The following is a 12008-nucleotide window of genomic DNA, read 5'->3' as shown; positions in this document are numbered from 1 at the left end:
CACGTTGCATTTGCAGAGCCCCTGATGTACCCAAACAGTAGAAACCCCCTACAAGTGACCCCAAATTGGAAACTAGACCTCCCAAGGAGCTTATCTAGATGTGTTGTGAGAACTTTGAACCCCCAAGTGTTTCACTACAGTTTATAACGCAGAGCCGTGAAAATAAAAATTCCTCTTTTTTTTCACAGAAATTATTTTTTAGCCCCCAGCTTTGTATTTTTACAAGGGTAACATAATAAATTGGACCCCAAAAGTTGTTGTCCAATTTGTCCGGAGTACGCTGATACCCCATATGTGGGGGGGAACCACTGTTTGGGCGCATGACAGAGCTCGGAAGGGAAGGAGCGCCATTTGGAGTGCAGACTTAAATGGATTGGTCTGCAGGCGTCACGTTGCATTTGCAGAGCCCCTGATGTACCCAAACAGTAGAAACCCCCCACAAGTGACCCCAAATTGGAAACTAGACCTCCCAAGGAACTTATCTAGATGTGTTGTGAGAACTTTGAACCCCCAAGTGTTTCACTACAGTTTATAATGCAGAGCCGTGAAAATAAAAATAATTTTTTTTTTTCACAAAAATGATTTTTAGCCCCCAGTTTTGTATTTTCACAAGGGTAACAGGATAAATTGGACCCCAAAAGATGTTGTCCAATTTGTTCTGAGTACGCCGATACCCCATATGTTGGGGTAAACCCCTGTTTGGGTACATGGGAGAGCTCTGAAGGGAAGGAGCACTGTTTTACTTTTTCAACGCAGAATTGTCTGGAATTGAGATCGGATGCCATGTCCCGTTTGGAGAGTCCGTGATGTGCCTAAACAGTGGAAACCCCCCCAATTATAACTGAAACCCTAATCCAAACACACCCCTTACCCTAATCCCAATGGTAACCCTAACCACACCCCTAACCCTGACACACCCCTAACCCTAATCCCAACCCTATTCCCAACCGTAAATGTAATCCAAACCCTAACCCTAACTTTAGCCCCAACCCTAACTGTAGCCTTAACCCTAGCAATAACCCTAACCCTAGGCCTTACCCTAGCCCTAGCAATAACCCTAGCCCTAACCCTAGACCTAACCCTTACCCTAGCAATAACCCTAGCAATAACCCTAACCCTAGCCCTAACCCTAACCCTAGCAATAACCCTAGCCCTAACCCTAACCCTAGCCCTAACCCTAACCCTAGCCCTAACCATAACCCTAATGGGAAAATGGAAATAAATACATTTTTTTTATTTTTTTATTTTTCCCTAACTAAGGGGGTGATGAAGGGGGGTTTGATTTACTTTTATAGCGGGTTATTTAGCGGATTTTTATGATTGGCAGCCGTCACACACTGAAAGACGCTTTTTATTGCAAAAAATATTTTTTGCGTTACCACATTTTGAGAGCTATAATTTTTCCATATTTGAGTCCACAGAGTCATGTGAGGTCTTGTTTTTTTGCGGGACGAGTTGACGTTTTTATTGGTAACATTTTCGGGCACATGACATTTTTTGATCGCTTTTTATTCCGATTTTTGTGAGGCCGAATGACCAAAAACCAGCTATTCATGAATTTCTTTTGGGGGAGGCGTTTATACCGTTCCGCATTTGGTAAAATTGATAAAGCAGTTTTATTCTTCGGGTCAGTACGATTACAGCGATACCTCATTTATATCATTTTTTTTATGTTTTGGCGCTTTTATACGATAAAAGCTATTTTATAGAAAAAATAATTATTTTGGTATCGCTTTATTCTCAGGAATATAACTTTTTTATTTTTTTGCTGATGATGCTGTATGGCAGCTCTTTTTTTGCGGGACAAGATGACGTTTTCAGCTGTACCATGGTTATTTATATCTGTCTTTTTGATCGCGTGTTATTCCACTTTTTGTTCGGCGGTATGATAATAAAGCGTCGTTTTTTGCCTCGTTTTTTGTTTTTTTTTCTCACGGTGTTTACTGAAGGGGTTAACTAGTGGGGCAGTTTTATAGGTTGGGTCGTTACGGACGCGGCGATACTAAATATGTGTACTTTTATTGTTTTGTTTTTTTTATTTAGATAAAGAAATGTATTTATGGGAATAATATATTTTTTTTTTCTTTATTTAGGAATTTATTTTTTATTTATTTTTTTTACACATGTGGAAAAAAATTTTTTTTACTTTTTTACTTTCTCCCAGGGGGGGGACATTACAGATCGGTGATCTGACAGTGTGCACAGCACTCTGTCAGATCGGCGATCTGCTGTGCAGGGCTGCAGGCTTACCAAGCGCCTGCTCTGAGCAGGCACTCGGTAAGCCACCTCCCTCCCTGCAGGACCCGGATGCCGCTGCCATCTTGGATCCGGGACCTGCGGCGAGGAGGGAGGTAGGAGACCCTCGGAGCAACGCGATCACATCGCGTTGCTCCGGGGGTCTCAGGGAAGCCCGCAGGGAGCCCCCTCCCTGCGCGATGCTTCCCTATACCGCCGGTACACCGCGATCATGTTTGATCGCGGTGTGCCGGGGGTTAATGTGCCGGGGGCGGTCCGTGAGCGCTCCTGGCACATAGTGCCGGATGTCAGCTGCGATCACGGGGGGAGCGCGGCCGATCGCGTATGACGTACGATAGTACGTCAGATGTCAGAAAGGGGTTAAAGGTAATTAGTGATGAGCGAATATACTCGTTACTTGAGATTTCCCGAGCACGCTCAGTGTCCTCCGAGTTTTTTTAGTGCTCGGAGATTTAGTTTTCCTCACCTCAGCTGAATGATTTACATCTGTTAGCCAGCATAAGTACATGTGGGGATTCTCTAGCAACCAGGAAACCCCCACATGTACTTATGCTGGCTAACAGATGTAAATCATTCAGCTGCGGCGATGAAAACTAAATCTCCGAGCACTAAAAAATACTCAGAGGACACCCGAGCATGCTAGGGAAATCTCGAGTAACGAGGTTATTCGCTCATCACTAAAGGTAATGTGTCAGCAAGTTTTTACTATATAGTCTGATAGCAGCATAAAATAGGGCAAGGAAGCCTGATTACAGGGATGTATCACTTACTGGGCTGCCTGTACAAAAAAAACTATTTGTACAAAGTACAAACAACAGCTTAGTTACTTACTTCAGGGTATTTACTCATTTTGTTTTTATCTTAATTTTTTTTCTTTTAGATGGCCACAGTGTGAATGTGTACATACAGATTGCACTTATACAAAATATGTTCTGGCTCGTTTCTTTTTAGTTTTTTTGTACTTTGTACAAAGATGGACAGGGCTCCCCTTTTTTGAGCTGGGTGTTTCGTTTCCATATAGCTTTCCATGGACAGGTGTCTGAACAGTCAAGTCTGTGTCCTTTTCTGCCCCATCTGCATTGTGGTCTGCTGACACATAGTGAGTGTGAGGAGCTGTCCAAAGACTAAAGACTATTGGACCAATGGACATAGAGTGGAGTCCATGGCTCTAAGGCTGTGTGCACACGTAGCAGATTTTTTGCATTTTTTTCGTGGGTTTTCGCTATAAAAACGCTATAAAACCGCGAAAAAAACGCATACATTAAGCATCCTACTTAATAGAATGCAATCCGCATTTTTTGTGCACATGCTGCGTTGTTTTCCTGAGCGGAATCGCATTCCAGAAAAAAACGCAGCATGTTCATTAAATTTGCAGAATCGCGGGGATTCCGCACACCTAGGAATGCATTGATCTGCTTACTTCCCGCATGGGGCTATGCATTATGCACAGTGCGGGGCGGGGATTCAGTAACAGGGTGGCCGCACTGCCCGCACAGGCGCAGACTGGAACCCGGCATCAGAGCTAGGACGGCCAATGCTCTATGCGCCTGCTCCAGGCAGAAGAGCAGAGCGCAGGCGCCGGATTTCGGATGAAAACAGCGCTGAGGGGGCGTCAACAATCGCCCCAGAAGAGATGACTGACGGCAGTTGGGCGCTTCAAAGAGGAGGCTTCAGACCTGCCTCCAGGTACAAAGATAGGTATTTGAGCAAAATTATAAATACCTTTATTGTGGGAATATCAGCAACAAAAACTAAAAGAGTCACCTTGTTAGACTGCAGCATTACTGCTGCACAAGGTGGCTCTTTTAGTTTATAACGGCTGGAGGGGGTGACAGTGTCCCTTTAAAAATAATGGTCCATCAATGACTGTACTTAATTCCTGCAGTACTCGGGGGTGTATCCCATCTGGGCCCGGAGATTTGTCAATTTTAGTGATTTTTATACGCCGCCGTACTTCCTGCTGGGTTAAGCAGGTGACATTTAATGGGGAATTTTTTTTATCACTGATCATATTGTCTGCCATGGGATTTTCTTGTGTAAATACTGATGAAAAAAGTCATTTAGCATATTGGCTTTTTCCTCATCCTCATCCACCATTTCACCCAGATGATTTTTAAGGGGCCAAGACTATCATTTTATAGTTTCTTACTATTTACGTAGTTTAAGAATATTTTGGGATTATTTTTCCTCTCTCTGGCAATGAGTCTCTCTGTCTCAATTTTTGCTGCCTTGATTTGCTTTTTACAGAATTTATTTAATTTTCTGTATTTATTTAATGCCTCATCACTACCTACTTCCTTTAATTCTCTAAATGCTTTCTTTTTGTCACTTATTGCGCCCCTTACAGCTCTATTTAGCCATATTGGTTTCCTCCTATTTCTAGTATGTTTATTCCCATACGGTATATACTGTGCACAGGTCCTCTCCAGGATGTTAATAAACGTCTCTCATTTTCTTTGTGTATTTTTATGTCTCAGGATATCGTCCCAGTTAATTGCACCAAGATCATCTCTCATCCTTTGGAAATTTGCCCTCCTGAAGTTTAGTGTCCTTGTCACCCCTCTACTACACATCTTATTAAAGGATACACGAAAACTTATTATTTTGTGATCACTATTCCCCAAGTGACCCCTAACCCTTATATTTGATATGCGGTCTGGCCTGTTGGTTAATATTAGGTCTAGCAGTGCCCCCCTATTTGTTGGGTCCTGAACCAGTTGTGAAAGGTAATTGTCTCTCATAGTTATCAAAAACCGATTACCTTTGCTGGAACTGCAGGTTTCTGTTCCCCAATCTATTTCAGGGTAGTTGAAGTCCCCCATAATAATGACTTCTCCTTGAGTCGCAGCTTCATCTATTTGCTTTGCGAGGATATTCTCCGTTGTTTCCATTATTTTTGGAGACATAACAAACCCCTATCAGTAATTTATTATTTTTTCCCCCTCTCCTTATCTCCACCCACAGGGACTCTACATTTTCATTAGATTCACCTATATTATCACGCAGGATGGGTTTTATGGATGATTTTACATATAGACACACACGTCCCCCTCGCTTATCCGTTCGGTCATTTCTGAACAGACTATAGCCCTGAAAGTTAACAGCCAAGTCATGGCTCTCATCCAGCCATGTCTCAGATATCCCCACCATGTCATAATTATGCTCCAACAACATTAATTCTAATTCGTCCATTTTTTTGGCGAGGCTTCTGGCATTAGTATACATGCACTTTATGTATCTCTCTGTACCTCTATTCTTTCTTAAATTATTAATTGTTCTAACCCCACCCCCATGCTGCCGCCACCCCCAACTACTTATTTGTACCCAGGTCTCTATCTGCACTATCTTCCCCTCCTATAAAATGAATACCCTCCCCCCCAATCCCTAGTTTAAACACTCCTCCAACCTTCTAGCCATTTTCTCCCCCAGCACAGCTGCACCTTCCCCATTGAGGTACAGCCTGTCCCTAGCGTAGAGCTAGTAGCCAACTGAGAAGTCGGCCCAGTTCTCCAGGAACCCAAACCCCTCCTTCCTACACCAATTCTTGAGCCACTTATTAACCTCTCTAATCTCCTGTTGCCTCTCTGGCGTGGCACGTGGTACAGGCAGTATTTCTGAAAATACCATGTTGGAGGTCCTTGCTTTCAGCTTGCAGCCTAATTCCCTGAAATCATCTTTAAGGACCTTCCACCTACCTCTAACTTTGTCATTTGTACCAAATTAAGCCATTGTTCTCATAGTCACTAGTCCTATTGTGTGGATGGGGGTAGTAGACCCAGTGGCGCCATCACCACAGGGGGTCTCACATGCAATCTCATTTGATGGGGCTCGGCAGCAGGAAAAAAACCTCTAGCAATGCACAGTTAGCCTTGGGAGGGGGGTGTCCTGAAGGCCTGGCTCAATTCTGGAGGGGTGACTTAGAGTACTTAGGACTCCGATGAAGAAATGGAGGGGTTGTTGCTGGCTGGAGCTGGATACACTTGCTACGGTCGTGGTATGTGTCATCTGGATTTGAGAAACTATACTAAGTACTGTTGTTGCTAGCTGGACCTGTATACAGTACATGTGCTACGACCGTGCTATCTGTTATTTGGATTTGAGGAACTATCCTAAGGACTGTTGCTGCTGGCTGGACCTGGATACATGTTCTACGGTCATGGTATCCATCATCTGAAGTTCGCCAATGACCATCTGGATGATCCAGAGGAGGCATGGGAAAAGGTCATGTGAACAGATGAGACCAAAATAAAACTTTGGTTTCAATTCCATTCGCCGTGTTTTGGAGGAAGAAGAAGGATGAGTACAACCCCAAGAACGCCATCCTAACCGTGAAGCATGGTGGGGAAACATCACACTTTTGGGGTGCTTTTCTTCAAAGGGGAAAGGATGACTGCAGCGTATTGAAGGGAGGGTGGATGGTGTCATGTATTGAGAGACTTTGGTTAGCATAACCTACTTTTATAAATGCTCTGTGTATGGTATACAGTTTTCTTAGCTTAGTTTCTTAGCATTGTGACATGTTTCTATATGTTTTTGTCAGATTAACAAATCGGATTGGTTTTGCTATATAAGCAGATAAGTCAGTTTTGCATCACAAATGTGAAACTTGACTACCATGATAAGGAGTCTACAACCTGTATTTTTGCCGCAGAATAGGTGGTCAGGAGAAGAGTTGGGCTCCACATACAGTACAGACCAAAAGTTTGGACACACCTTCTCATTTAAAGATTTTTCTGTATTTTCACGACTATGAAAATTGTACATTCACACTGAAGGCATCAAAACTATGAATTAACAGATGTGGAATTTTATACTTAACAAAAAAGTGTGAAACAACTGAAATTATGTCTTATATTCTACAGTAGGTTCTTCAAACTAGCCACCTTTTGCTTTGATGACTGCTTTGCACACTCTTGGCATTCTCTTGATGAGCTTCAAGAGGTAGTCACCGGGAATGGTCTTCCAACAATCTTGAAGGAGTTCCCAGAGATGCTTAGCACTTGTTGGCCCTTTTGCTTCACTCTGCGGTCCAGCTCACCTCAAACCATCTCGATTGGGTTCAGGTCTGGTGACTGTGGAGGCCAGGTCATCTGGCGTAGCACCCCATCACTCTCCTTCTTGGTCAAATAGCCCTTACACAGCCTCGACGTGTGTTTGGGGTCATTGTCCTGTTGAAAAAAAAATGATGGTCCAACTAAAAGCCAACCGGATGGAATAGCATGCCGCTGCAAGACGCTGTGGTAGCCATGCTGGTTCAGTATGCCTTCAATTTTGATTACAGTAAATCCCCAACAGTGTCACCAGCAAAGCACCATCACACCTCCTCCTCCATGCTTCACGGTGGTAACCAGGCATGTAGAGTCCATCCGTTCACCTTTTCTGCGTCGCACAAAGACACAGTGGTTGGAACCAAAGATCTCAAATTTGGACTCATCAGACCAAAGCACAGATTTCCACTGGTCTAATGTCCATTCCGTGTGTTCTTTAGCCCAAACAAGTCTCTTCTGCTTGTTGCCTGTCCTTAGCAGTGGTTTCCTAGCAGCTATTTTACCATGAAGGCCTGCTGCACAAAGTCTCCTCTTAATAGTTGTTGTAGAGATGTGTCTGCTGCTAGAACTCTGTGTGGCATTGACCTGGTCTCTAATCTGAGCTGCTGTTAACCTGCGATTTCTGAGGCTGGTGACTCGGATAAACTTATCCTCAGAAGCAGAGGTGACTCTTGGTCTTTCTTTCCTGGGGCGGTCCTCATGTGAGCCAGTTTCTTTGTAGCGCTTGATGGTTTTTGCCACTGCACTTGGGGACACTTTCAAAGTTTTCCCAATTTTTCGGACTCACTGACCTTCATTTCTTAAAGTAATGATGGCCACTCATTTTTCTTTACTTAGCTGCTTTTTTCTTGCCATAATACAAATTCTAACAGTCTATTCAGTAGGACTATCAGCTGTGTATCCACCAGACTTCTGCACAACACAACTGATGGTCCCAACACCATTTATAAGGCAAGAAATCCCATTTATTAAACCTGACAGGGCACACCTGTGAAGTGAAAACCATTCCCGGTGACTACCTCTTGAAGCTCATCAAGAAAATGCCAAGAGTGTGCAAAGCAGTCATCAAAGCAAAAGGTGGCTACTTTGAAGAACCTAGAATATAAGACATAATTTCAGCTGTTTCACACTTTTTTGTTAAGTATATAATTCTACATGTGTTAATTCATAGTTTTGATGCCTTCAGTGTGAATGTACAATTTCAATAGTCATGAAAATACAGAAAAATCTTTAAATGAGGTGTGTCCAAACGTTTAGTCTGTACTGTATATGCTGCAATAGATATGCATCACATCTTATCAAATGGTTGCATGGGAAGAGGCAATCTATGCCTTTTGCAGTCCCAATGATCTGGAGAAAGCCAACCATTCACACTACCAATTGCTATTTCTCAGCAGACAAACATGAGAAAACCGAGTGCAGAAAACCCCTGACGAAGCCTTGGGTGAAATGTACGTTGGGGCTGGTGGGCCAGCACATGTACACTCTACCCCGGTACATAGAGATACCATCTTTGGTGTAAGTATTAGACTTGGAACTATCTTTTAGCTAAAAATTGTTTAGTGATAGTCATTGTTTACCTTTTCCTTTGACTATTGGTATTTGGTTAGAGGCCATAATGTTGATAGGCCCTGCTGTAAATATACCGTATATACTCGAGTATAAGCCGACCCGAGTATAAGCTGACCCCCCTAATTTAGCCACAAAAAACTGGGAAAACGTATTGACTCGAGTATAAGCCTAGGGTGGAAAATGCAGCAGCTACCGGTGAATTTCAAAAATAAAAATAGATGCTCCATACCATTCATTATTGCCCCATAGATGCTCCATATAAAGCTGTGCCATATATAATGCTCCATACCATTGATTATTGCCCCATATATTATCCATATATAGCTGTGCCATATAGAATGCTCTGCACCATTCATTATGGCCCCATAGATGCTCCATATAAAGCTGTGCCCCATATACAATGCTCTGCACCGTTCATTATGGCCCTATAGATGCTCCATATAAAGCTGTGCCATATATGCTCTGCACCGTTCATTGCCCCATAGATGCTCCTTATAAATCTGTGCCCTATATGCTCTGCATCGTTCAGTTTGGCCCCATAGATGCTCATTATAAAGCTGCCCCATATGGAATGCTCTGCAACGTTCAGTTTGGCCCCATAGATGCTCCACATAAATCTGTGCCATATATAACGCTGCTGCTGCTGCTGCAATAAAAATAATAAAACACATACTCACCTTTCTTGCTTGCAGCTCCCCAGCGTCCGGTCCCGGCGTCTCTCCGCACTGACTGATCAGGCAGAGGGCGGCCCGCACACTATATGCGTCATCGCGCCCTCTGACCTGCACAGTCAGAGCGGAGAGACGCCGGGAAGATGGAGCGGCGCCCGGCGTGTGGATCGTGGACAGGTGAATATGCGATACTTACCTGCTCCCGGCGTCCCGCTCCTTCCCCCGGACAGCTGGTCTTCGGTGCCGCAGCTCTTCCTCTGTCAGCGGTCACCGGCACCGCTGATTAGAGAAATGAATAGGCGGCTCCGCCCCTATGGGAGTGGAGTCCATATTCATTTCACTAATGAGCGGTCCCACGTGACCACTGTACAGGGGAAGAGCTGCGGCACCCGGAGACCGTGTGACGGGCAGGGGAGCGTCAGGATCGCCGGGACAAGGTAAGTATGCCTCAGCGCCCTCTCCCCCTCACCCGCCGACCCTGCCACAGACCGTGACTCGAGTATAAGCCGAGAGGGGCACTTTCAGCCCAAAAATTTGGGCTGAAAATCTCGGCTTATACTCGAGTATATACGGTACTTATGAAATAATTCTCTGCTATGTTTATTTACATGCATGCTGGTACCACCTTTTTCAGGAGTGCTCTGTGTCTTATTTATGTTTGTTCAGTCATATTATTCTTTTAAAAATATTGAAAAAAAATTCTATTTTTTATGAGACTTATTTTGCACTCGGTTTTCTCATGTACATCTGCTTATTCACTTTAGAGTGAGTCTCTTGCAAAGAGGATGTTGTAGTTGCTCGTTTTTTGGTGGTATTTATCAATTGCTATTTCTGCATGGTGCCCCCCATTAGGACAGGCGTCTCAAGGCAGAAGTGGACTTTACACTATCCAAACATTCCATCTGCAATACGCCCAGTGCCACATGCAGAAGAACTGCTGGTTCCAAAATCACCAGAAACATTTTCCGTCATGTGAGGAAGAAGAGGGCACTTGGTGTCATGAAGCATTTTCCTGTCACGACACAGACTTTCCGTCAGCAACCTATTCTGAACCACACTTTATAACAGAATGAACAGAATGATCTTGATAGAGAGTTGGATCTGCCCAGGAGTAAAGCTGAGCTCTTCCAGGTTCCAAGCTACAGTAGTGGAATCTCTTAATGGGCGATGTTCGGATTTCTTTGTTCCGCAGCATTGATAAAGATTTTGTCCAACACTTCTTCATGGAGGGCAATATTGTGGCATGCAACAACATCAACATAATGGAATCCCAGAAGAGAAGACCCTTGAAGATAATCCAGAGGAATGGAGGCTTTTCAACGATCATCTAAAACAAGCCTAAAAGCCTTCTTGCTGCACAATGGCAACGTGCTACCTTCAATTCCAGTTGGTTATGCAGTCCATATGAAAGAAACCTTTGACAACATGAAATAGCTGTTGAGGTGCCTGAACTTCGAACAACATTTGAGGCATCTCTGTGGTGACAAAGATGGTTGCCCTCTTAAAGGGTCTCCAGGTTGGATACACAAAGTACTGCTGTTTTCTGTGCGAGTGGGATAGTTGTGGAAGAGAATGCACAGAGAACACTACAATAAAAGAGACTAGCCTATCTGACATTCACTTCAGCCAGGTAGCACAAATGTCCTGCAACCAAGACTTGTTGACCCATATATGATTTTGTACCACATTTGCATATCAAGTTTGGCCAAATGAAGAACTTTGTAAAGGCAATGGATAAAATTACAAAAAAATGCATTCAAGTATCTCATTGAGGACAAGAAAAAGGCTGCATGGGTAGCATTCACATTAGTACTAACTCATTTTTTCGGAAACACAGGAGCATATAACTGTTGGTGGAAACTCTCTTTAAAACATATAAGGATTTTGGCTGTAAAATAACCTTAAAGATTAATTTCTTACTTTCACATATAGACTTTTTTCCACCAAACTGCAGAGCATTGAGCTATGAGCATGATGAGAGATTTCACCAAGATATTGCAGCTATGGAGAAAAGATATAAAGGAAAATGGAATCCATCAATGCTTTCAGAATAGTGCTGGACAATTGTAAGAGATGATCAGATGCAGGAGTACAAGAGACAAGCAAAAAAAAGTTGTCACTGAATGAGGACCAAATTTTGTAGTGCAGTTTCTGCAACTGTTTATAATTCATGTTTAGACATGTTCTACAGTGGGTACGGAAAGTATTTCAGACCCCTTTAAATGTTTCACTCTTTGTTTCATTGCAGCCATTTGGTAAATTAAAAAAAGTTCATTTTTTGTCTCATTAATGTACACTCTGCTTCCAATCTTGACTGAAAAAAAAAACCAGAAATGCAGGAATTTTTGCAAATTTATTAAAACAGAAAAACCTATATCACATGGTCATAAGTATTCAGACCCTTTGCTCTGTATTGAGAAGAAGCTGAACTGGCATTTTCCCATGCTCCAGAGTTCAGAGC

This window comes from Ranitomeya variabilis, chromosome 3 (assembly GCF_051348905.1).
Source record: "Ranitomeya variabilis isolate aRanVar5 chromosome 3, aRanVar5.hap1, whole genome shotgun sequence".
Lineage (NCBI taxonomy): Eukaryota > Metazoa > Chordata > Amphibia > Anura > Dendrobatidae > Ranitomeya > Ranitomeya variabilis.
The sequence above is the reverse complement of the archived record's forward strand: the minus strand, read 5'-3'. Positions refer to the sequence as shown.